The sequence below is a fragment of the Grampus griseus genome, assembly GCF_964374135.1.
Source record: "Grampus griseus genome assembly, chromosome: 12".
Taxonomy (NCBI): Eukaryota; Metazoa; Chordata; class Mammalia; order Artiodactyla; family Delphinidae; genus Grampus; species Grampus griseus.
In genome coordinates this window covers 63,894,235-63,919,643 of record NC_139006.1, presented here as the reverse complement: position 1 = coordinate 63,919,643, position 25,409 = coordinate 63,894,235, and the positions used below count along the sequence as shown (strand labels likewise).

Sequence of the window (25,409 nt, the reverse complement as noted above, 5' to 3'; positions counted from 1 at the left end):
AAATTCTAAACCTGAGCTTGCCTTCTAGTCTGACCTGTGTGGAAATGATAGCAACTCTGATGGTCTCTAAACGCCCCCTCTGGGAAAACCAGCCAGCAAAGCAGAAATAAGTATTGGTTCAGGTGAGGGGGTCAAGACACAGATACTTCACTTATCCAGAGCTCAGCCTGCTCTCACCTGTCCTGTCAGAACATGGATCTCAGAGCGAGGGACGCGTGCCTGTGATCAGCGAAATGGCTGAAGCCATGGCTCCTTATCCTAAGACCACCACTCCGCCTGACCCTTGCTCAGAGCCCCACGGTCGCCCAGCCCAGGGGGCTGCACATTAGAAGTGGAGAAGCTTCTTTAGGCAGGCGTTCCTAACAGCTAGCATGACCTCTGGGAGCCTTACTGTGGGAAGGGGCAGATAGAAAAAGAGAGAAAATTGCAGCAGTCGGGACAAATCTCCTGACACAGGAGAGCATCTCATAGACATGCCAGAGGGCCCTGAAGACAAGGTTACATTATTTTCAGCACCTTGGCCACTGCAAATGCTTTGTGGAACAGAACTGGGGAGAGGTGTACACAAACAAATGTTAGGTTTTATTCTTTGCCACAAAAGGAAGAAAAGCATATAAATGTTAAAACAAAACAAAACAAAACTTCGTGCAGTAGGGCTAAAATGAAACACATTTTGTTGCTTGAAGGGGCAATGTTTAGTTGTCTAGAAAAGCCTTGTATGTGAAATATCTCGTCTGTGTTGCTAGATAAACAGTAAACCGTTATTCCTGTTGGCGTGATGGAGTGTTAGGACTGAAAGAGACCATGAGATTCTATAAACCCATTTTATAAAACCCATTTTATAACCCATTCTATAAACCCATTTTAAAATGTTTATAGGTTCAGAGAAGTGAAGTGGTTTGCCCAAGGTCCCACAGCCAGATGGTGGCAGAACGGGGTCTTGAACTTGGTCCACTAGAGTGCATACCTCTGGCAGGAGCAGGCCAGGCTGGGGCTGGGACCTCCTCCCTACCTCCAACCTCCCAGAGGTCAGAGTCAAGGCCTAGATGGGAGGCTGGGGGGCCTGAAACACCTGCCTAAGGACTAATTGAGGAAACACTGCACGGAATGGGTCGGGGGTCTGGGGGAATGGGTGGGAGTGCTGGTAAGCCAGGAGAGCTGGACAGAAGTCCACAGGGCAGGCTGGGGGCAGGGCATTGGAGTGGTGTAAACACGCCCAAAACATAAGTGAGCCTCTGGCGTCCCCCGGCTGGACAGTTTGCCTCCTATTCTAGAACAGCCTGACTCCAGGCACATCAAGAACTGGCTTGAAAGGCAGCTTACAGCCCGGAGATGGGAAACAAAGAAGAAAATGCCAAGCGCTCCTTTTAATCTTGCGGGAAACACAGCTCCTAGAGTCTGATTTTTGCTTTCGATTTCCTGTAAGAGAGGCCGAGAGGGCTCAGAACCCGGCCTGTCCAATGCAAACCCGCAGAAGCGTCTTGCTGAACATCTATCCATGGACTTCCTATTTTTACTCTTAATAACCGTAAGCTCGAGGTTACCAGGGTCTCCTTGTTGCTATAGTGAGAGGTGATAGCGCCAGCCTTCCAAAGCGCCGGACCCTTGGCTTAGAGGAAGAACAGAATCTGGGTTGCTTTATTTTTGGGCTTGACTGAGAAGGTTTAATGCACCATTTGCCAGCCCTCCCAGCAATAGCGTTTTGTGCTCAAAATACATGAAACCTCAATAACAGAAAAACTGACGATTTCAGGAAGTGGGTATCTGAGAGTAATACGGAAGGAAAACTTTAAATTACAAAAATGATAAAACTTCATTAAGAACATCTAGAAAATGACAACGAAATGAAAATACATGTGATTATAATACCATAACACAGCTTTCATGGCCCTGAGCTGTCATCCGACTACAGTCTATCAGTTTTCTTAAATGTGCATTTGGCAGAGTTGAAGCTTTAGTTGTGTATGTAGTGTGTGAATAATGGGTAGTCTGCTTTTTCAGTTATTATGTCATAAGCATCTTTCTGTGCTGCTGCATTATCTCAATAAACATTATTTTTATTGGTTGGGTAATGTCACATCATTTCATATAATGGTCTCCTACTTTTCATCTTTGGTGTCTCTTGAATTCATGCTTGGTCTCCATCATACCATCTCTTTCAAAATTCTACTCCTTCTCTAATTTGGATAACTGGCCTGCCTTGTCTCTGTCCCCATCCCCCTACACACACACACACACACACACACACACACACACACACACACACACACTAGGATTTCCTCCACTCTACAGTCTTGCTAATCAAAGGGTGGTCCCATACCAGTGGCCTGGACACCCCCTGGGAGCTTGTTAGAAATGCAGAATTTCAGACTCCAGCTGGGACCTACCGAATCTGAATCTGCATCTGTATTTTGACAAGATCCCCAGGTGATTCCTAAGCACATTGAAGCTTGAGAAGCACTGATCTGAAACACACATTCCCCACGCTCCAGGAGAGCATCCCGGCCAGGTGCGCAGCCTGCAGAGTGCAGACCCAATGGAGAGGGGGTAGGGAGTGAGTAGGTGAGGGCCAGCCAGACAGCCACAGGTGGTGGGCAGCTGTGGGCCAGGAACCTTAGAGAGGTTGCAGGAAGGAAGGAGGCCTGTGAAGGAAAATCTGTAGAAGATACAAGATTGAAAACTGAGGGCTCAGTTGGCTAGGAGGGGCAGGAGCAAAACAACCAGCCCTGGCTCACTCCCACTTCATAGGTGAAGAAGCTGAGGCACAGAGAAATGAAACTGCTTGCCCAAGGTCACCAGCGAATAGGTGGTGGAGCTGGGAGACCAGTCTGCTTCCAGAGCCCACACTCTTAACCACCCTGCAATGCAGTGGAGGGTAAACGACAGGAGGAAGAAAAGAATAAAAGGACGTTAGACTCCTACAATGAGCTGGGTAATTTTTCACTTCCTTACATATAGTAACCACGACAGCCTTTGGATGTGGATATTCCTACCCCATGTTACAAACGAGAAGGTCCATTTGCACCAGTGATGAGCAGTTCCTGAGTTCACGTAGTTACTAACAGCTGAAGTCAGGATTTGAACCCAGGACATTTTGAGTCCCAAAGTGATGCTCTTTCCAAATTGCACACTTCATCCACAAGGCGTGGAGCTGCTCTCTGCTCTCAGAACAGCTTCTTTCCTTCTCCCCTGTCTCCTGATTTTATTTTATTTTTTTAGATTTGATGAAAGCTTAACCTTTAAAAGCATTTTTATTGGAGTACAGTTGATTTACAATGTTGTGTCAGTTTCTGCTGTACAGCAAAGGGAATCAGTTATACATATATCCACTCTTTTTTTTAAAATTTAATTTAATTTAATTAAATTTAATTAATTTATTTATTTTGCGATACACGGGCCTCTTACTGTTGTGGCCTCTCCCGTTGCAGAGTACAGGCTCCGAACGCGCAGGCTCAGCGGCCATGGCTCACGGGCCCAGCCGCTCCGCGGCATGTGGGATCTTCCCGGACCGGGGCACGAACCCGTGTCCCCTGCATCGGCAGGCGGACTCTCCACCACTGCGCCACCAGGGAAGCCCTATCCACTCTTTTTTAGATTCATTTCCCATACAGGTTATTACAGAGTATTGAGTAGAGTTCTCTGTGCTATGCAGTAGGTCCTTATTAGTTATCTATTTTATATGTGGTAGTTTGTGTCAATCCCAGTCTCCCAAATTATCCCCCACCCTTTCCCCCCGGTAACCATAAGTTTGTTTTCTACATCTGTGTCTCTATTTCTGTTTTGTAAATAAGTTCATTTGTATCATTTTTTTAGAGTCCCCATATAAGCAATATCATATTTGTCTTTGTCTGGCTTACTTCACTCAGTATGAGAATCTCTAAGTCCATCCATGTCGCTGCAAATGGCATTATTTCATTCTTTTTTATGGTGAGTAATATTCCATTGCATATATGCACCACATCTTTATCCTTTCATCCGTCGATGGATATTTATGTTGCTTCCATGTCCTGGCTATTGTAAATAGTGCTGCAATGAACATTGGGGTGCAAGTATCTTTTCGAAGTATGGTTTTCTCTGGATATATGCCCAGGAGTGGGATTGCTGGATCATATGGTAGCTCTAGTTTTAGTCTTTTTAAGAAACCTCCATACTGTTCTCCATAGTGGCTGTACCAATTTACATTCCCACCAACAGTGTAGGAGGGTTCCCTTTTCTCCACACTCTCTCCAGCATTTATTGTTTGTAGATTTTTTGATGATGGCCATTCTAACTGGTGTGAGGTGATACCTCATTGCAGTTTTCTTTTTAATTAATTAATTTTGTTTATTTATTTTTGGCTGCATTGGGTCTTTGTTGCTGCGCACGGGCTTTCTCTAGTTGCAGCGAGCGGGGGCTACTCTTTGTTGCAGTGCATGGACTTCTCATTGTGGTGGCTTTTGTTGTGGAGCGGGGGCTCTAGACACATGGGCTTCAGTAGTTGTGGCACATGGGCTCAGTAGTTGTGGCTTGTGGGCTCTAGAGCGCAGGCTCAGTAGTTGTGGCGCATGGGCTTAGTTGCTCCATGGCATGTGGGATCTTCCCGGACCAGGGCTCATACCTGTGTCCCCTGCATTGGCAGGCGGATTCTTAACCATTGCGCCACCAAGGAAGCCCCCCTTGTTGCAGTTTTGATTTGCATTTCTCTAATAATTTGTGATGTTGAGCATCTTTTTATATGCGTTTTGGCTATCTGTATGTCTTCTTTAAAGAAATGTCTATTTAGATCTTCTGCCCATTTTTTCATTGGGTGGTTTATTTTTTTGATATTGAGCTGCATGAGCTGTTTGTATATTTTGGAGATTAATGCCTTATTGGTTGCTTCATTTGCAAATATCTTCTCCCATTCTGTGGGTTGTCTTTTCATTTTGTTTATGGTTTCCTTTGCTGTGCAAAAGCTTTTAAGTTTAGTTAGGTCCCATTTGTTTATTTTTGTTTTTATTTTCGTTACTCTAGGAGGTGGATCAAAAAAGATCTCGCTTTGATTTATGTCAGAGAGTGCTCTGCCTGTTTTCCTCTAAGAGTTTTATAGTATCAGGCTTTACATTGAGGTCTTTCATCCATTTTGAGTTTATTTTTGTGTATGGTGTTAGGTAGGGCTCATTCTTTTACATGTAGCTGTCCAGTTTTCCCACCACCACTGATTTAAGAGACTGTCTTTCCTCCATTGTATATACTTGCCTCCTCTGTCATAGATTAGGTCACCATAGGTGCCTGGGTTTAACTCTGGACTTTCTATCCTGTTCCATTGATCTATATTTCTGCTTTTGTGCCAGTACCGTACTGTTTTGATTACTCTAGCTTTGTAGTATAGTCTGAAGTCAGCGAGCCTGCTTCTTCCACATCCGTTTTTCTTTCTAAAGATTGCTTTGGCTATTCAGGGTCTTTTGTGTTTCCATACAAACTGTAAAATTTTTTGTTCTAATTTTGTGAAAAATGCCATTGGTAATTTGATAGGGATTGCATTGAATCTTTGGATTGCTTTGGGTAGTATAGTCATTTTGACAATATTGATTATTCCAATCCAAGAACATGGTATGTCTCTCCCTTTCTTTGTTTCACCTTTGATTTCTATCATCAGTATCTTATAGTTTTCTGAGTACAGGTTTTTTGCCTCCTTAGGTAGGTTAGGTATTTTATTCTTTTTGATATGATGGTAAATGGGATTGTTTCCTTAATTTCTTCTTCTGATCTTTCATTGTTAGTGTATAGGAATGCAAGAGATTTCTGTGTATTAATTCTGTATCCTGCAACTTCATTGATGAGCTCTAGTAGTTTTCTGGTAGCATCTTTAGGATTTTCTATGTATAGTATCATGTCATCTGCAAACAGTGACAGTTTTACTTCTTTTCCAATTTGGATTCCTTTCGTCTCCTGATTTTAAAACCCCATCTCTGCCCAGGGACACATTCCCCTTGCCCGTTCATGGTAGGGACAAACACAGGGCAAGTTTCAGATATTTTCCTCAATCCTTAAAATTGTGAAATGCTTATGACTAGAAGGTACCTGTTGTGAATTTAATCCAACTGCCTCATTTTACAGTTAAGGAAACTGAAGCCCAGAGCGTTCAAATGGCTTGTCTGAGGTCACACAGCCATAGATCTGAGACTCTGACCCTGGATTCAGTGCTCCTTTCATGACTCTGGGCTGTATTTGTACCTGGTGTCCTGGGTGCCAAGCGTCTGTGCACCACCAGGGCAGCCAGCACTGGGCTGTCGGGTTGCTAGGTCAGTGCAAGTTGAGCCTTAAGCTTAAGGTGGAGGATGCAATGGATGAATCTCCATTTAAAAAAACAAACTGGGGCTTCCCTGATGGCGCAGTGGCTTAGAATCTGCCTGCCAATGCAGGGGACACAGGTTCGAGCCCTGGTCTGGGAAGATCCCACATGCCATGGAGCAACTAAGTCTGTGTGCCACAACTGCTGAGCCTGCACTCTAGAGCCCGTCAGCCACGACTACTGAGCCCACGTGCCACAACTGCTGAAGCCCGTGCACCTAGAGCCCATGCTCCACAACAAGAGAAGCCACTGCAATGAGAAGCCCACGCACCACAAGGAAGAGTAGCCCCCACTCGCCACAGCTAGAGAAAGCCTGTGTGCAGCAACGAAGACCCAATGCAGCCAAAAAATATATTAAAAAAAAAAAATGAAGAGGAACTAAAGAGTAAAAAAAAAAGAGAACAGAGGCTTGAAAAAAAAAAAAAACCCTAATAAAAATAATGTCTGCTTGTTAAAAATCCAAGCAGTGTAGAAGTGTGTCTGCAAACACTTGAAAGCACCCCCTCCCAGCCCTCCCCAGCCCACTCCCCAGGGGTAACCACTTAGTGCCGCCTCCAATGGCTTCTTAATTTTCATGCCAGCCATTGGGTTTTGTAGGATCCATGCCACAGCGAGGCTATTTTTAACAAGCATCCCAGGCTTCAGGAGGTTGAGGAGAGGGGAAGAAAAAATATTCCATTTGTGTATTTTTAATCCATGTGCATTTGAGCAAGCAGTGGCTTTCCTGTCCCTGCTACCAAGGGTTTCAGGCAGTTGATTAGACTTTCTGGGTGCAGGGTAATCCTTTCTCTTGCCCTAACGAGGCTGGAAGGCCAGGGAGAGGTTCAGGTGATGTTTCTGGGGCTGATGGCTGTCTCAGCTGGCTGCCTCCTGATCCTGCCTGCCCCCAGCCCTCTCCTTCCGGGCAGCCTTGACAATCCTGGCTGGGTCTTCCAGAGCAGAGGAGGCCTGGGAACCTGACTCTTTGTGCCACGCTCATATTTAGAAATGTCTCCAGCCAGAGGTTGGCGTCTGTCCCGCTTGGGCTCTGGGCAGGGGGTGCAGTCACATGTGCTGCCTTTGAGTGGGCAGATTCTGAGTGGGCAACGGCCCGCTTTGAATATAAACACACTCCTTTTATGCCGAGGAGCTTTTATGCCGAGGCATCCGAGCCTGTGCTCTTGGTCACTGGGTGAAGGCAAGTGCTGGTAGCCGGATGGGCGACAGGGAGACGGAAGAAAGACGTCACAAGGCTTGAACTGGGCAAAATGGTGGTCGAGGAGGGGTCTCAGCTCCCAGCCCTCCACCGCCCCCCCCCCAGCCCCGTCCCTATCTTTTTTTCTGCGCTCCTTCACCAGGTGCGCAGAGCACTGCCACTGCCTGAGTAGGAGGCCTGCTGCCCCATGGGGTTGCGGAGGGGTGTGGGCCAGACGGTGCCCCCACCTGGGCCTTCCTTTCTGCCCTGTGAGTTCCCCAGTGTACTGAGGGGTGGTCCTGGGAGGCTGTGTGGACTGGGACCGGAGTGCGGCCTGGATGTGAAGCCAGCTGCGGCAGAGTATTGCTCTGCCCGCCCTGTCTGTGAGCAGCCAGGCCCTCAACCTCTCCAGGTGGCACCTGCAAAACGTGTCCAGGATGATGTCATCCCTGAAGGCTCTTTCAGCGCCGACAGTGATCATTCTACAATTTCTTGCTCACTCTCCTTTTTTTCCCATGACAGTGCCTGACAACAGACAAAATGGACCAACCAGCCCAGCCTTAAATCATAGCCCCCTGGGTAACAAACATCATGCCTTAGCCCTATAAAAACTCTCCTTTCTTGTAAACAGTTCCTTGAAGGAGGGGCATTCTTGTTCATTCACTCATGCCTCAGGTCTCTAATGAACCCCTGCGAAGTGCTCTCTCCAGCTCCACAGCAGCTGATGGGGGCTTTCGGATCTCCTTACATAGCACCTCTCCACCCCTCTGCACGCCTGCCCTGGGGACCAAGGTGGCTTCCTTACTACATTCAGCTCTCTGGAGAGGACTCTGCCTTCCTGCAGCGGAATCCTCAGAGAGAACACAAATGCAATGGGATTCCCCTCCTACAGCTGATGCCAAGCCAGTGCCCAGGATGAAGCCCCTTGCACCTCCACTTCACCCTGCTCCATCCTTCCCTCCTCCCTCCACATCCCAGGGGAAGAGAGCTCCATGCAGTGGTCCAGAAGGCTGAAGAGATAGTCTCTTCGTATCTCCTATATAACTGACTGAATGCATGAGTGAATGAATGAATGAACAGATAAGCAGATAAGCAAGTGAGCAAATGAATGGAGGAACAAATGGAAACTCAATCTCTACTCCCAAGGAACTTAAAGTTCAAAGGAAAAGAGCCATGCTTGTAGCATGCTAGCACTGTGGGACTGAAGGGGACCCTAGGGATTGGACTCACCCCCTCTTTTTATGGTAAAGGAAATGCAGGCTCAGAGGTGGGAGGGGCGGCCATGCGATGCATGCAGCAGACCACGGAGGTCAGAGGATGGTGAAATCGCCCAGGGAGAGTGAGATCCCGAATCGAACACAAGGCTGCCCTACTTTCCCTCTGCTGCTGCCCTAAGTGTCCCGTCCTTGGGAAAAATTGTCTTTTCATATGGTTGAGAGTGGATGGCGCAGTTTTTCTTGGAGGGTTAATTGTTTTGCTGACAGCACAGATAATTAGGAATGAGAATCCCGAGTGAGGGCGACAGCACCATCTGCTGTGAATATGTTTCAACCCCACCTTGCAGGAGGGCTCAGAAGGACTCCTATCCCCACTTTCCCACCCCCAGCAAAAACTGACGTGCTCTAGCTGTTTGCTTCCGGAGCTACAGCTGCCAGGTGATCCTGCAGCCCATGGGACAGGCTGGTAACCGGCTTCTGAAGGGTGCAGTTTCTCCTCCTTTCCCCACGGCATCTGGTGCATGTGTAGTAGGGCTCATGTCTTACTAGGTAGAACAAGGACCCCCTCCCCTTCCCCGGGGTGCCTGGGACACAGAGCGATGATAATAACACCAGGGGATGACTTTCCATTCTTCCCGTAGCCTGATGTTTTGAGGTGTGGTCCGTTGGGCATGTGGCCTGCACCGAGCTCCTGGCTGCCTTTGGTGTTTGCGTCCTTTTTCCGCTGAACTCCATACATTGCCACCTATCCTGGGTTTCCTGGCCTTTGGCCTGTGCTGCCTATTCTAGAAGGATCTCGGCCTGCCTTCCTGCCGGGTAGGAGTTTTCTAGGTTGTGACTTCTTCCTGGAGAGCAGAAGTAGAGCAGCGTTTGGAATCAAGCAGAGAATCCCATTGTCCAGGAGCAGCTGAGATCTTTCTTCGTAGGGCTGGAACTTCGCGGTGGCGTTTTTTCATTTTCATTATTCAGGAATATATCCCATATACAAAAGAGCACTGATGTGTGTATATGCTTTTAGAAGGTAATACCAATAACTGCTTTGTTCTTTCAGAGGGGCTTCTAATCCCCAGGGCTGCCTTGCCCAGCAATGCCTCGGAGGCCAGAGCTGTAAAGCCAGGTTGCCCTGGAGGCTCAGTGTAGGCACCCTGCCCCCCTCCCCACTCCCAAGCTGTGGCTGTTTATCACAGCAGCACCCTCTTTGCCTGAGCTGCTCCTGTCAGCTAGGGGCCTCCACATTCCTGCCTTCCCTGTTTATCACTCTCTTCTCTGTGTCTTCTTCGCCTAGACCCTCCCAGCAGGGGAGAAACCACAGGCTCCATCCTCCTCCTGTTCTCTCTTCTCCCCATCCCCCCACAGCAGGCCAAGCATGCCTCTGTTCCCGTCATCCTCCCCGCTCCTACCGACCCACCATTCCCCTGACGTGGTAGGAAATTAACCCAGGGCCAAGGGGCTTGCTGAAAAGAATGATAACTGGGAGTCAGAAATGCCAGTCTTGACTCTTTCACTACCTTCCTGTGGGATCTTGAGTGAGATTCTCAACCTTTCTGTGCTTTTGTTTCCTCATCTCTAAAACAACCTTAAAAAAAAATACCCCTTTATGTCACTACTGTGAAACCACATGGGTTCAGTGGATGCCAAAGCAGCTTGAAGGGTATAAATCAGGGTATGTGTGTAAGACATTGTCATTGTTAGGCTTACAAAATCCATGGGACTCCAGGTCCCTGCCTCCCTTTGCTACCCTCATCCCTGTCCATGGTGCTCCCCCTTTCCTGCAGCGCTGGATGCCCTGGTGGACACTCTCCACCTGCCACAGCCCCTTCTCAGCCGTGGGCCCACTGAGGCCCAGAGGACCCCGAGGTTGGGGTGGTGCTCAGGGTCACAGCTGTCTGGGCAGTGGCCCCGGGAGCTGGAGGCCATGCCTGGTCAGAGATGCAGGGCTACGGCCAGTGTGGCCCCGGTCTCCAGAACCCAGGAGATCTGCGTGCTGAGGCGCGGCTTCTTCTCGTTGGGGCCCCTTCCTACCTGCCCCCTGCCACCCCCGAGTGTGAGCTGTGGTCTTGGCTCTGAAATGTGGTCACTCAGCAGAGCAGTGTCTGTGTCCCTCACCCAGCGAGGTTTGCATCTGTACCCTTGTCTCTCACTCTGAGCGAAGGGCTGTGAAAGGAGGCCACAGGTGGGTGGCCTTCCTGGAGCCCCCAAACCACAGCACACCGGAAGCCTTGTCCCAGGGCCTGGGCTGTAAGAGTGGAGGCATGTCCCTGGTAGACATGGCCTTGTTCCTTGTGGGTCTCATTTGTGGAGGGAGGACACCCAGGTCCTTCCTCTTTCCTGGGGCAATGAGGTTCTGTTGGTGGGTATGAGCTAAACTCTGAATGGTGGGTAGGATGAGTGACTGAAGGTGGGTCTTTCAGGCAGATGAAACGACATATGCCAAGGTAAGGAGATAAGAATGAGGGGATGTGTGTGTTTGGCACACGCATGCTGAGGCTTGGGGGGTAGGGTTGGTGGGTGGCACATTGGCAGTGAAGTCCCTAGCTGAGGTAGACTCTGTATAGTCACCTGGAGTTACAAGATCTAATAATAGAGAGAGAGGAAAAAGATGGCTGGAAAGTTCTAGAACGGCTAAAACTTGGACATGTGTCTCTGGCCCTGGTAGGTCACAGGGACCTTTGTTCTTCCTACAGGTCTCCTCTGAAGCAGCTGGGAACTCAGAAGGCCTCACTACCCATGAGGAGTAGGCCAGCCAGGAGAGCAGTAAGGGATGGCATGAAGGCCACCAGGGCCTGAGGAGTGAGCGCAGCCTGCAGCTCGTGGGACTTGGAGCCTCCAAGTCGGGAGACTGTATCACCGGGGAGACTCACGAAGAATTGATACTTCGGCCCCAAGTGACATGTCCACGGTGTGATGACAGGTAATGAACCTGAGGTTCATCAGTCCTTTCTGAATGATGTGTGGCAGGTAGGAGAATCTATCAGCCTGCAGTAGACGTAAAATGTCAACTCTTGGGAGGATAGTCATGCAGACAAAGCAGAGTAAGGCCTGGTAAGATAATAGATGGATGCTTTATAGTTATTAGTTCCTGCCCCAAGCTCTTGCTGGAGCTAGGCACCAGCAGGTTTAGCATCAGGTGGGTTCACTTACTATACCTTATAGGAAGGCCTGATGCCATATGGATGTAGCCCCTCTTGTTTGAAGGCCTTAGAGTAACAAATCAAGAAGTCATTATTTCCCATCAGCTCCCTTGGGAAGCAGGGCATGGATGCCAGTGGGGAAACACAGGCAGCGAGGGGTGCAGGAGCTCTTTCATGGATCAGTGGTACCTAAGGGATAGACCTGGAGGCCTTATTGTCTGAGAAGGCTTCTGGGTTGGGTCAGATCTCTTGAATGACGGGTGAGGTGAGGGGTTGGTATTTCTTGTAAAAAAGGAAATAGGGACTTTGTGGCTGCCTTCGTCCCTCCAAGGATGCCAGGGCAAGTAACAGATGACCAAGGCTGACTTGGGGAGGTCATGGGTGGCGGTCTGGAGAGCACAGGTGGGGGCTGGCAGACACCCTGGGTCTAGCAGGTAATCTGAGGAGGTCAGCCAAGGCAGAAAGCATTGAGAAGGTCCCCAGAGCCTGGAGGGCAGGACCCTGAGGCTGGAAGGACCAGGGTCCAGTGGGACTGGAGACCCCGAAGATGAGCTCTGACGTAGTGGAGGGCCTGTTCCATTGGCCATCTGGTCGTCACTGTGCGTGTCATCCTGGGTACCACTCTGGCGATTTCCGCCATGGGGAAAACGGCAGGCTGGGGCGGGAGCAAAAATAGCTTGGGGCCTTGGGAAACTGACCAGGGCAGGAGGAGAGGGCCAATGACCTGGGGCAGGAGGCCCAAGAGGGTGTGGCAAATTCCATTCCAGTGCAGGCCAGTGTCAGGGTCCACAAAGCCAAGCCAAGGAGTGGGGAGGGGCAGAGCATTAGGACTTCTGGGTGGCCTTGTTCTAAGTCAGGAAGAGAGAATAAGATGAAGAAGGAATCCAGAAAGCTGAGCCCAGCTCTAGGAAATGTCTCAGCCACAGGTACCAGGTGGGCCCAGGACTTGGCTCCTGTCTATATGAACAAATGGCAGGGGAATCGAGCTTTGGGGACCCTGGTGAGGATAGTTAGGAGTCTGGCTAGGCCTGGAGGGAGCTGGTATCTTCACAGTCTCCTGGGGCTAGCTGTGTCCCCGGGCACCCTAGACCCTAGTGTACCAGCTCTGGGCTATTCTCAGACCCCCACCTCTCAGTGGAGCAGGCAGTCTGTGCATTTTAGGCTTGACTGGGGACCTGGGCAGGACTGACCCTGTGGGCCCTCGTGATGGGAGGTGATGTGGGGGCAGGAGGAGGTAGAAGAGGCCCAGCCCTACAGGTGGGTGGGTGAGGACTTAGCCTAAGGAAGGTAAGGGGCAAAATACTTTCTGATTAAGTCAAGAAAGAACAAAGGGTTGAATCTAGAAGTTTCTTAACCTAGTTTCCCAATATTTACCGAGTACCTATTTTGTACTACGTGCAAACGTGCCAGACATACAAAGATGTATGAGGTATGTCTGCTCCCAGGGGAGGGAACATGGGGCAGAGGAAAAAACATGGGAGTGGAGACAGATCTGGGATTCTGGGAGCCTCAGGCTCCTGTCTTCAAAATGGGGACAAGACTTTCTCACTCACAGGCTGGTTGGGAGAATTAAATAAAATGAAACATGAAAAACATTTAGCACAGCAGCTGGCACCATAGTAAGTGATCAATCATTTAGTTTTCTTCCATTGTTCTGCTCTTGGAGGAGCTTATGGTCTGAGAGGGGAGGGAGCAAAGAAGGCTGGGAGAAACGCATCCCAATTCCCAGGGCTTCTGATTGTGACCAGGGTTTGAGGCCTGGGCTTTGAAAACCTGGTTCTCGGCATTCCTCTGGCCGTGGAAAATGTAGTTTAAGGTGGATCCGAACACTCAGAAATGCTGATTGCCTGTGAGTGCTGCGGCAGTTGCTGGGCCTGGGGAAGCTTTCTGGGCACTGTGTAGGATGGAGGGAGGGAGGGGTGGGTCCAGGAATTTACAGACGTGTTGAGAAGAGAGGACATTCTCGGAATGCTTGGAGAGTCTTGCCTCCTGGGCTTCCAGCGCTGCTCTAGGGAGTGTGGGGCAGGATGAGTCGGGTACAGAAACCGAGGCAAGACTTGGGACCTGGAGCAGGGCTGCCCAGAGAGACTGAGCATGAGCCAGTCTCGTGGGATTTTCAGTTTGAAGCAAGTGAAATTAATTGTAATAATGTTTCATTTAACTCAACATGTCCAAAGTATTATCATTGCAACTTGGAGTGAATATAAAGATTATTAATGAGATAGTTTATATTCTTCTTTTCGTACAAAGTCTTCGAGGTCCAGAGTGCGTTTGATACTTACAGTTTATCTCCGTTTGGACCAGCCACATTGCAAGTGCTCAGCAGCACCTGTGGCTAGTGGCTATTCTATTGGACAGCTTAGGTCTAGAATTTAGAGCATCTTTGCCCAGGGGCACCCAGAGGCCAGGTGTATCCTGAGCTAGACAACAGGACTTACTATTCTGTCCTCTTCTCATGACACATCTGAAATGAATTCCTGGGGAAACTGGCTTGAAGAATCAGAGATGTCTTGAATCGCTTGTTCTGGATGGTAACGTATGTTCTCTAGAACCAGCCCTGGCTGCAGGTCTTCCCAGCTGGCCTCAGATGCCACCACTAACTGGTCCCGGGCTGACCCCAGGCAGTTCCCAAAGCTGTCTGAGCTTCAGAAGCTGCATTGAAAGTGGCACTAAGAATGTCTGTTTTGCTGGGTAACTTTGAGGACTAAATGAAATAATCATTACTCTGTGACATTCCACGTCAAGAAATAATGCTTTTTATTTTCCTAAATTAAATGAAAACCGGGTTGAGTTCCCTATGGGCTAAGTGTGGCAAAAGTGTCCTAGCAGGAATTTCTGTAGTTCTGTTTCTACCCTTCTGTTGCATGAGGACTGTGGGGCTTTGTGGGGCAGGACAGATGGGCAGGGGGTGAGCCTGGACCTTGGCCCAGGGGGGCTGCCTGTGGCCCTCCTTATCCAGAGCCGTGTGGTCACCTGGAGGAGACAGGTCCTGCAGGCAGCTTGTGCCCCTGTGTCGGCTCTGCCGTAGAGAAGGCGGGGGCCCCCGGGCTTTCATCTCTAGAGGATGGACACCACCGTGGCACTGTGTTTCAGTGGGCCGAGGGGGTGCCGGCCACCCGAGGACCCATCACCTAAGCCATCCCAAGTGTCTTGGGACCCGACCCAGGCACCCTACTCGAAAAGCTGCTTGTCCTTCATCCCCTTTCTCTCCTGTCTCCCAGCCTCAGCCTTTGAAACAAAGGCCCATCCCTACCTTACCTGCCTCCTTTCTTTACCAGCCATAAAAGTACAGATTACTCCCTGTGAGGGCCAGGGAGCCTGCTGTCATAGACATGGCTGCTCCTTCTGGGCTTGGGAGAGGGTACTTTTTATTACTCTGTGAATGACATCTGCCCCAGTCACGGGCTCCCAACAGCAGCAGAAAATAGTAATTGCTACGTATGTGTCCTGACACATGTCACTGGCATAAGGTTGGCACTCCACAAAATCCAGTTCCCCTAAGCCCAGCCCCACCTGAGGAATGGGTTAAATAATTTCTGCCTTTGGCGTTTTTCTGAGACTCAAATGAGATAGTGTATGTGAAAGACCTGCATACAATTATAAAATGTTATTAAGACTCTTAATTCCCTACCTGGCGTGGTTTCTTGGTTGGGAGCTGGGTTGATTCTAAACGTGCCCTTCCACTTGGCATCACGTGGCAGGTTGGGCCATCATCACGCACTGTCCTCCCATCCGTGGGCCCCGCTCAGTGCTCCCCTGGGGGTTCCTCCCTGCCGGGCGAGCACCTCTCAACTAATAATCCTTTGTCTCCTGTGTGTCAGTGGCAGGTTTCCCTGACATCCTTAGTTTTCTTCAGCCTGTTGTGTGGGGTCTCTAACTCATCCCCCTGAGTTTGGAATCTGCCCTAGATTATCAAGGTTATCAAGAATGTTCCCAATCCATCTTTTCTGGGCCTGAGGGGAGAGAGGCCTGGAGCTAAGGAAGGGTTCTCTTCACCTGCCTGGCTTGGATTTGGTGAGAATTCTGGGATGGGAAAGGAGGTTTGAATAGAGTGTCTGCAGGTAGATCCCCTGTCCTTAGGGCTGGGGTGGAGGGAGCAGGGTAAGGAGGTACAGGTCGGTGATGCAAAGAGTAACCGGGTGTCAGCCATGCTGGAATCAGTGCAAAGTCTATAGACGAATGGGAATTCTCCAGCCCTGGGGACTGAAATGACATTTTCAAGGTTGAGTCAACATCTAATTGTGTGAGGTTGCGTCAGTAGTCCTTGGATGCTCACCGCAACCGTCTGTGGGTCCCTGTGTTGTTCCTCCCCCCGGGGGCAGCTGGCTTCTGCTTCCTGTTCCTCTCCTGGGCCCTGAGCTCTCAAGGCTGTCACGAATCCTAAGAGTCCTCCAAAGCAGTGTCATTGTGACTTAGCATCTATTTTAAAAGGTAATCTATGGCGCATGTGGGGGACGATGAGGAGGGAGTGTCATAAAATCAAGCATATTTAGGTAGCGATATAGTCTAGATTCTTTCTAAGTTTGCTTTGTGACCCTGTACACATCTCTCAACTTCCCCGGGCCTTAACGTTCTCATCTGTTAAATGAGCATGAGAAAGTGCCCTGCAATGATTTAATGCTGTTGCCAGGCACACATGCATTCAAAAAGCAAGAGGTGCTATGAATTTTAATCACCAAAGAGTTGAGAGTATTATGGCAACCCCCTTTTCCTCGTCAAGTCTAGCAGTGTGTAATTCTGCTCTTCAAAATTAGTCTCTTTATTGCTTCCTGGGGGCCCACAGGGAACAGCTTCTGATATATCACCTTAAAATTTTGCAGCAGGGAGAGGCGGAAAGCCACATTGCCCTTGACTGACAACCTTCATGTTGGTACTTGACAATTTTAATTTTTCATGATTCCTCTGATAAAAATAGTGCCTGACTAAAAACAAATACGTTTGTATTTTCCATCTCCTTAATTAGTTTCTAATTTGGGGGTTCTTATTAGCTTAAAATCATCTCGCTGAAATGGTCCTTGGATGATAAAAAATGTGAAAACCACAATCAATTCTAGAGACACCCTGCTATTTAATTATGCTGATTGGAGCACTAGGGACCCCTGGCAAAACGAACCTCTCAGAATAAGCATGATTTGTGTAATTTGGTTTTTAAAAATTTTGGATGCATATTTATCATGTTCAGCTATGTGTTCTTGTTCTCCTTGAGATTCTGACTCATCTTCTAAGAGATGGGTGGAGGAATCCATGGGCTGTGGAGACCTTGGGACTCCCGCTAAGCCCATGGAGTTGCTGGTAGCACCTGGCCAGAAGGGAAGACAGGGTCCCTGGCTTGTCTGGTCATTTAAAAGTGTCTTTTCTTTATTAAAAAAAAAAAAAAAAAAAGGTAAAAGGTCACCCAGAGATAGCCTAGGAAAGGATAGGCTGATAGAATTTTGGAGCTGACGGTAGTAGAGGGTCCTCCATGAAATCCCAGGCTAGAGATGTATCTAGAACCAAATTCGAGAATGTGATACGACTTTGGAGATACTGGGAAGACCTAGTTGCTCAAAAAGATATATGCCCCCAGCATCCAAAGCCATGGATCAATGTTAGCTTTGCTAAAAGTGGACCACCAGATGTGATGTGACGGGAAGGACACAGCACCACCCAGGACACTTTCCCACCATAAAGCTGAACATAAAACTGCTCCTGCCTAGGGCTTCCCTGGTGGTGCAGTGGTTGAGAGTCCGCCTGCCGATGCAGGGGACATGGGTTCGTGACCCGGTCTGGGAAGATCCCACATGCCGCGGAGCGGCTGGGCTCGTGAGCCATGGCCGCTGAGCCTGTGCGTCCGGAGCCTGTGCTCCGCAACGGGAGAGGCCACAACAGTGAGAGGCCCGCGTACCGCAAAACAAACAAACAAACAAACAAAACAAAACAAAAAAAAACTGCTCCTGCCTGTAAATCTAACGACCACCTTGTGCAGAAGCTGGAGGAACATGGGAAAGCCCAGCACAGAGAGGCCGCCACCAGATCCAAAACGAGAGGGCTCCTCAGGACAAATGCCCTGTCTTCCCAACAGGAGGTCCAGGGGAAATAATGGCGAGATGTGAGGGACTTGTTACAGATTTAGAGTCTTAAGAGATATGCCAACCGAATGGCCTCTGTGGGTCCAGTTTGACTCATGACTCAAGTCTACTTTGACTCTATTTGAGAGAATCAAGGAGGTTAGGGACAGGCTGTGCGTTAGATACCTGGGAATTATTACTATTATTTTTTTTTATTTTTATATTTAAAAAATCTTTTTAACATCTTTACTGGAGTATAGTTGCTTTACAATGGTGTGTTAGTTTCTGCTGTATAACAAAGTGAATCAGTTATACATATACATATGTCCCCATATCTCTTCCCTCTTGCGTCTCCCTCCCACCCTCCCTATCCCACCCCCTAGGTGGTCACAAAGCACCGAGCTGATCTCCCTGTGCTATGCGGCTGCTTCCCACTAGCTATCTGTTTTACGTTTGGTAGTGTATATATGTCCATGCCATTCTCTCACTTTGTCCCAGCTTACCCTTCCCCCTTCCCATATCCTCAAGTCCATTCTCTAGTAGGTCTGCGTCTTTATTCCCGTCTTGCCCCTGTTATACCCAGGAATTACTGTTAATTTTTTTAGGGTGTGTAATACTGTAGCAGTGTTACATACTGAAGTATTTACAGATGATGTCTGGGATTTTCTCTAAAATATTTTAGATAAAAAAAGATGAAGCAAGAACAGATTGCTGAATATTGTTGAAGCTGGTTTGGTAATTGGTGATGGGTATGTGGGGACTTATTATGCTCTTCTGTTTTGTGTGTATTTGAAATGTTCAATAATAAAAAGTAAAATAATAATAAATGTCCTTACTGGTTGGCTGAGCCCTGAAATTTCACAATTAGAGCTTTCTTCATCTAGCTTAAGCCTTTCTTCGTCCATAATATACAGCTTCTCCTGGGAACATGATTTACCCTTTAGGAAAGTAGCAGTGAGACAGTAGAACATTTCCCCAGTTCAGGATACTGTAGGTGTCCCATGCAAAAGGGTTCCAGGTGAGGTAAGTTTGGAGAAGGTTGCATTGAACTAAGCCAAACAGGTTTCTTCAGAACGTCGGCTATACTGTGAATGGATGTTAACATGTACTGTGCATCTCGCGGAGGGGGGGAGTGGTGGTGCATAGCAGTGCCATGTTCCCCCAAATAATTTGTCATGTGCTTCAGAGGAGACAGAAACTTTCAGCTCCCCTAAGGATAATCAGGAAGGTCAGAAACCTGGGTTCCAGAGCTGTTTCTATTTACTAACTTGTCATCGGTCAATCACTCAAACTTTCTAAGTCTCAGTTTTCCTACGTGTAAAATGACCTTCATATCACCTGCCACTCACCTTCCAAGATTATGAAAGGGTCTCGTGCAGTATAAAGCCCAAGACCAAAGGTTAAATCGTGTGATTATTATTTAGTGCCATTTTCTGAAACTCGGTCCACAAATGTTTGCTTGGAGACTCCTGGCTCTGTGTATAGGTGTGGTCTAACATCACCCAAGGGATAGACTATCCTGGGTGTCACAAACTTAAAAGGTACAGAGGAGGTAAAAACAAGTTCTCTGCCCTTTGGGAGCTCACGACGGAACTGGAGAAGCAGTACAAATAAACAGTGACGGGGCAAAGCCATCTAACCCTAGTGATAAACGAAAGGTTCAGATTCAGAGGAAAAGGGAATTGCTCTTGGCTGGAGTGATCCTTGAAGGCCACCTGGAGGAGGTGGCACTTGACCTGGGCCTTGAAGCCTGGGGAAGATTTGGACAGACCATCCCTTTGTTGGTTATGGATCACTCAGCTAGAATACTTCCCTGTCTCCCGCTTCCACACGCCCACAGGCTGCAGCTGAGCACATAAACCCTGTTTGGATTACAGTATTATCTGACTTGGGGACCCAAGTCTTCCCTGTCCGGAACTGGGGTCGTGCTCCCCCTGCCCGGCCCTGCCAGCCACTCCCATCCTCTCCTCTCCGGCTCCACCCCTTGTTTCCGTCTTCCCACCAGAGTTTAGAGAAGCTGGGATTACTCATCCCGTCCAGGCTCATTCACTCCTGCCCTGTCTTCTAAGCAAAAAGAAAAAAAAAGTATCAACCACAGAAACAAAGCAATAAATTATGACTCAGAGACACCCAAGCCTTCATGTGGAAATGTTTATTATCATCAGCAAATCATTGCTAGGGCAGAGAGAGAAGATGGCCTGAGTGGAAATCTTGCAAAAGGTGGGCCGCAGTTGCTCCAGTAAAGGTGAAGGGATTTGAGGCAGCCTTGGGAGCCAGTTCAGTTTCTTGGGTGTGGAGAGCTGGATGGGGGGCTCTCACTCCTCCCAGGGGGTGTGCATGGCGTTATTTGGCATGAATGGCCATCAAAGGCATTTGTTAGTGGGGCTTCCCTGGTGGCTCAGTGGTTAAGAATCTGCCTGCCAATGCAGGGGACACGGGTTCGAGCCCTGGTCCGGGAAGATCCCACATGCCACGGAGCAGCTAAGCCCGTGCGCTAAAACTATTGAGCCTGCGCTCTGCAGCCCGCAGACCACAACTACTGAAGCGTGCGCGCCTAGAGCCTGTGATCCGCAACAAGAGAAGCCACTGCAATGAGAAGCCCGTGCACTGCAATGGAGAGTAGCTCCCGCTCACCACAACTAGAGAAAGTCCGTGTGCAGCAACGAAGACCCAACGCAGCCAAAAATAAATAAATAAATATATTTTTTAAAAAGGCACTTGTTAGGTAAGAGCCCACACTGTCCTTTAATTTGCACAGCAGAAATGGAAGAAAAGGTCCTAGAAAAGGACAGGGTTGTGGTGGGTGCTTCAGGTCAACAAGGGGGCTCAGCTCTGTGCCATTCAAGGATTCAGAGACAACTGGGCCACAAGAGTCCTGTGTGGACAGAGCTCAGCCCACTCCTGGCACATTTGAAAGCTCAGAAAGCTATTGTTAGTATTGGTATTTGGGGAAGGACCTACTCAACGCCTGCCCCACTGTGGACCTTCCCTGCAATTGCACACCTCACACCCAGCTGTGGGCCCAGGGTGCTGGGTTCTGGCTCTGCCACTTGGGGCAGGTGGCCTAGTCTCCCTGGGCCTCTGTGTCCACAGGTGTAAGATGGGGCAACCACGCCTCTCTCCCAGGATGAAATGAGATGAATGAATTGGGAGCATGAAATGAAATGATCCAGAGAGAGCCCTTGGCTTCCCCCTCTGCCACTGAGAAGTAATAAGACATGGGACAAGTTGCCCCGAGCCTTGGTTTCCTTATCTGTTAACTGGAAATAATTAGATTACCTGTCCTGCTGACATCGTTTACCTACAGAAAGAGAGTTTAATGGGCAGTGTATGCAGAAACACTTCAAGAAGTATAAAGAGTTAGTCAAGCATTTAAAAAATGTGTTCGTGTGTATTTCATATGCAAACCCACACATGCAAACTGTCCTCAAAAGACAAAAATCTCAGAGTGGCAAAAGGTGTCCACTGGTGGTCCAGTGGGGAGAGACGTAGCCCCGACTCTAGACTGCTTTGTACTGTGTTTTTTGGCCATTCCACTTTCCCAGAGGCCGCTCGTCTACTTTTCTGGACGCTGGTGCCCCCAGCAGGGCGGGGTGTGAGAGAAGCATACGGGACCAAGTCTGGCAGATCTGGTGTCCAGCTCTGCCTTGGAAACTGCCCTGTGGGACCCTGAGCAAGTCATGGAACTGCTTCCTCAGACACAAAACAAAGGTTGAGAACTGCTGGCCACGTGACATCAAGAGGCTCCAGCGGGATGAGTGAAAGCCTTTCCGAGTTGTAAAGCAGTGACCATATGGAAGAGGCCACCGTCTTTATGCCTGTCAGCCAGGCCTTCCGAGCCCAGTACAACACAAGATTTAATGACATTTGTTCATTGATTAATGTGCATCCTGCCATTTCAGGTGCTTTTGGGGAGGCAGTGGCAATTATTTTTATGTTAGAGAGATACTCCTTAAAGGAGCCTCACCTGACCCTGACCTTCTGTTGTTTTTCTGAGTCAGAGGGTAGACCTTCTCCCAGCTCTGGTGGGTAACAGTCAGGTGGCCATTGGGGCTGAGACCGGCCATCGATTTACCCAATTATTCTAATTCACTTTGTAACTTAGCACTCACTCCAGGTGTTGATTTACAGTTAATGTTTCATCTTTAAATGAATACTTGTCTGGAATATTTCATGAGTCAATGGAGGTGGTATTGACCTGGCAGCCAGGTAATGACTCCTGGAGTGCCAAGTTTTTTTTTTTGTTTGTTTTGTTTTTTGCCAATATTCCCCCTATTTTCCCCTACCAACCACATAAAGAACCCTCCACAAATACACACTGATTTTATTTTCAGGCTACAAGGTGTAGTGGAAAGAGTGCAGGGCTGAGTCAGGAGATAGGAGCTCTCCGCCCAGCTTTGCTGTTAACTCACTGTGTGATGCCAAGAAAGTCACTTGACCTCTCTGGGCTTCAGTTTCCCATCTGCTGGATGGTGCAGGGTCGGGAGGGGAGTTCTTCCACTGAATCTCCAACTAGACCCACCAGACCAGCAACGTATGCAATGCATGAGAGAGATCTATGTTCAGATTACAAAAATAATAATTGCTTTGTATAAGAAAACAAAATAATATACGCGTGTTGGAGAAAGTGAAGGCAATTGTGAGACACCCCCACCCCCACCCCAGAGATCATCACTGTCAAGAATTCAGGGAACTGTTACATTCATATCACTATCTGTATTTATACTGTTACCATGGATCTGGAAAAATAGATCAATATTACACAAAAATGGGATCAAGCTATGTATTGTATTATGTTCTGCAGCTCGTGTTTTTACTTAATATAATCTTTTAAAAACTCCTCGTACGCATCACTCTAGTTTTTTATAACATGGTTTTCTATTATATGGATATACTTTATTAATAGGCTAGAGTTAATTCCACCTCCTCAGTGGATGTCAGGGTGGTAGCAGTACATTTTAATGGATGTGATGGTTGGCTGCCACCTCCTACTCCGGGAGGGAATCAGAGAGGAGCCTGGGAGGGGAAGAGCTCGCTTACACGGCCGAAGTCACCGTCCTTAGCTGAGGGTGCTGCCCTCTCACCTCTCCAGAATTCTTCTCCAACAAGTACTGTGGCTGAGGAACGCGAGGGCCCAGGGCACTGCCCCCCAGAGCTGGGGGAACCAGGGCCATGCTGGGGATACAGAGGGGAAGGCCCGGAGTGGGGTGGGCTTGGCAGGCAGAGCCTAAGAATGTGAACATGGTACTTAATGCAGTTTGGTTGCTTCCGGAACCACTTGATGTCAGGAGCCGTGGTAGCCGTGAGTCGGGATTGAGTCAGGGAGCAGACCTGGGGCATAGCCCTCCAGAGGTGGGTAGGCCTTGAGTGATGTTGGCCTGGGGCAGGTCCCAGCCCTTCGCTTCTTGCTGCCTCCGGTGATGAGTCAGGAAGGGCAGGCCCCTGCAGCCAACCCCAGCAGGCTGCCCATTTTCACTCCACGCCCGGCCTCCACTTGTGACGCGCCCTCCACTTCTGGGTCCATGTGACCGTGGGATTCCAGGCACGGCACTTTTAGCATCCATCTTTGGAGGGGGCAGAAGGGAGAAATTTTGGGCTCTTGCATCTAGAATTATTTCCCATTTCCCCTTTCCTCTGTGTTTAATTGAATTAGAATTTTTGAGTAGGTGAAGCACTTTATACAGTTCAAAAATCAAAATGACATACAAAGGTATATACTGAGATTTCACTCTCCCCCCGTTGCCCCCTATAGGCCACCATTTATATAACTTCTAGGTTTATTCTTTCAGTGTTTTCTTTATGCTAAAATGGAGAAATTTGAATATATATTCTTAACCACTTTGCCATACAAAAGATAGCCTACTGTATATTCTGCACCTTGCTTTTTTATTTCCTTAAATATATGTCCGTGAAATCTCTTCATATTAGTACGCAGAGCAAATTCCTCATTTTTAAAAATAGCTGTGTAGTATTCCACTGGATACATGGGCAGTTTTTTTAAACCAGCCCCCTATAGAGGGACACCTGGGTCATTTCCAACTTTTTTTGCTATTAAAAACAGTTCTGCAATCTGATGTCAGTCTGAGCTATTTTATTGCATGTATGTGTTTTAAATTGCAAACCACCCCAAATCTTTTCTAGAAGTAGGCAGAATATACATTATTTATAAACAGATAAGCCAATAAGGCTTTGTTCCCAGATTCCTATGCCATTTCCCTGTCTTCCAAGCAACTTTCCCCCAGTTCCCTAGCATCCCATAGTCACCAAAACATCTGCCAGGATGCAGTGTCCTTTGTCTGCCAACTTGGGCTGGTAGAAATAGTCTTTACTCTCATTTCCTCTGGGGGTTTCAATGAAGACTCCCGCCAGGGCCTGAGAGACTGGGAATCTCTATAAAGGTTTCCTGGCGTCCTGAGTGCAGCGGAAGAAGCACCATGGCCTGAACCAGTGAGAGGGTGTGGATTCCTGTCCCAGATCTGCAACTGATGAACCGGGCAATTCTGTACAAGTCCCTTCCCTCATGCATCGCACAGGTGAGCTGAGGGCCTGAGGTCCATTCCTATCCTCACGTGTTGTGGTTCTCGGAGCAACCTAATGGTGTTAAGTACAGTTTTAAAATCCTCAGGCCCTGGATAGCAGTTCCGTGTCCCTTTCTCCATGAGGGGCTCCGTGCTGGTGTCTCCTCACCTCCCTGGGTGGCTGGAGTGCTTTCTATAACGTGACATCAAAGGTTTGATGACGCTGGCTTGTGCATGGTCATAAAATAATGCCCACGTGCAGATTCCCATTATTCAGAAGTACATTCATTTGGCTATAGGTCTGCGAAGACCTTTCATTGCTAGTGCATGTAAAAGGGGTATTTCACACATGGTTCACATTAGCACCATGATTTAGCTCCTGCGTGAATAAGAATCCACGCAACAGCCAACTGCCACCTGAGAGTCCATTTGTATCACACTACACGCTGCGGGGCGGGCCCACCTTTGACTGCGCTCTCGTCAGATCTGATAAGGTAATAGTAATAATAACTTACATTTTCATCGTATGGGCTCTTTCCCCAGGGCTTGGCCGCCTGCAGGTGTCTTTTCTGTGGTTTGGCTGTGTTTCTGACCAGGGTGAGTCCTAAGTCGGTGGCGGCCTCACACTGAGCGCCATCCCAGGAAAGAGGTTTGGGCATCATTTATCCATGAATCAGTTGGTAGATCAGTCAGTCGTTCGGTCCGTTGTTGTCGTGCATAGCACCCTCAAGGGCAGGGCACCCACACGGACCTCCTGACCTGGACCCCACACTCTGGGTCCCCCCCTCTTATAAAGAGCACCATGGTTCTCCAGGCCTCCTGCTTCAGCCCTACCTGCGTCCCTACGACCTGCACGTTCAGTGTCTCTGGAGTTTGCCAGTCCCTCCATGCCCCCTGTCACCCTCTGCTGGACCCGCCCAGCAGCCCAACAGATCCTTCTGCATTTTCTCTTGCCAACCCCGTCCCCACCCTGGTCTTCACATAGCACACAGTAGCTGCTCTGGTGAGT

At 48.6% G+C, this 25,409-nt stretch overlaps 1 protein-coding gene across 1 annotated transcript in view; it reads left to right on the top strand.

Moving 5' to 3' along the window:
- The first annotated feature begins 11,491 nt into the window (after window positions 1-11,491).
- The window catches only part of ZBTB7C (zinc finger and BTB domain containing 7C), a 290,645-nt gene continuing 276,727 nt past the window's right edge, over window positions 11,492-25,409 (top strand). Inside the window, exon 1 of the mRNA XM_082667995.1 lies at window positions 11,492-11,615. The gene's annotated coding sequence lies outside the window, so the exon portion shown is untranslated. The remainder of the gene's footprint in view (window positions 11,616-25,409) is intronic.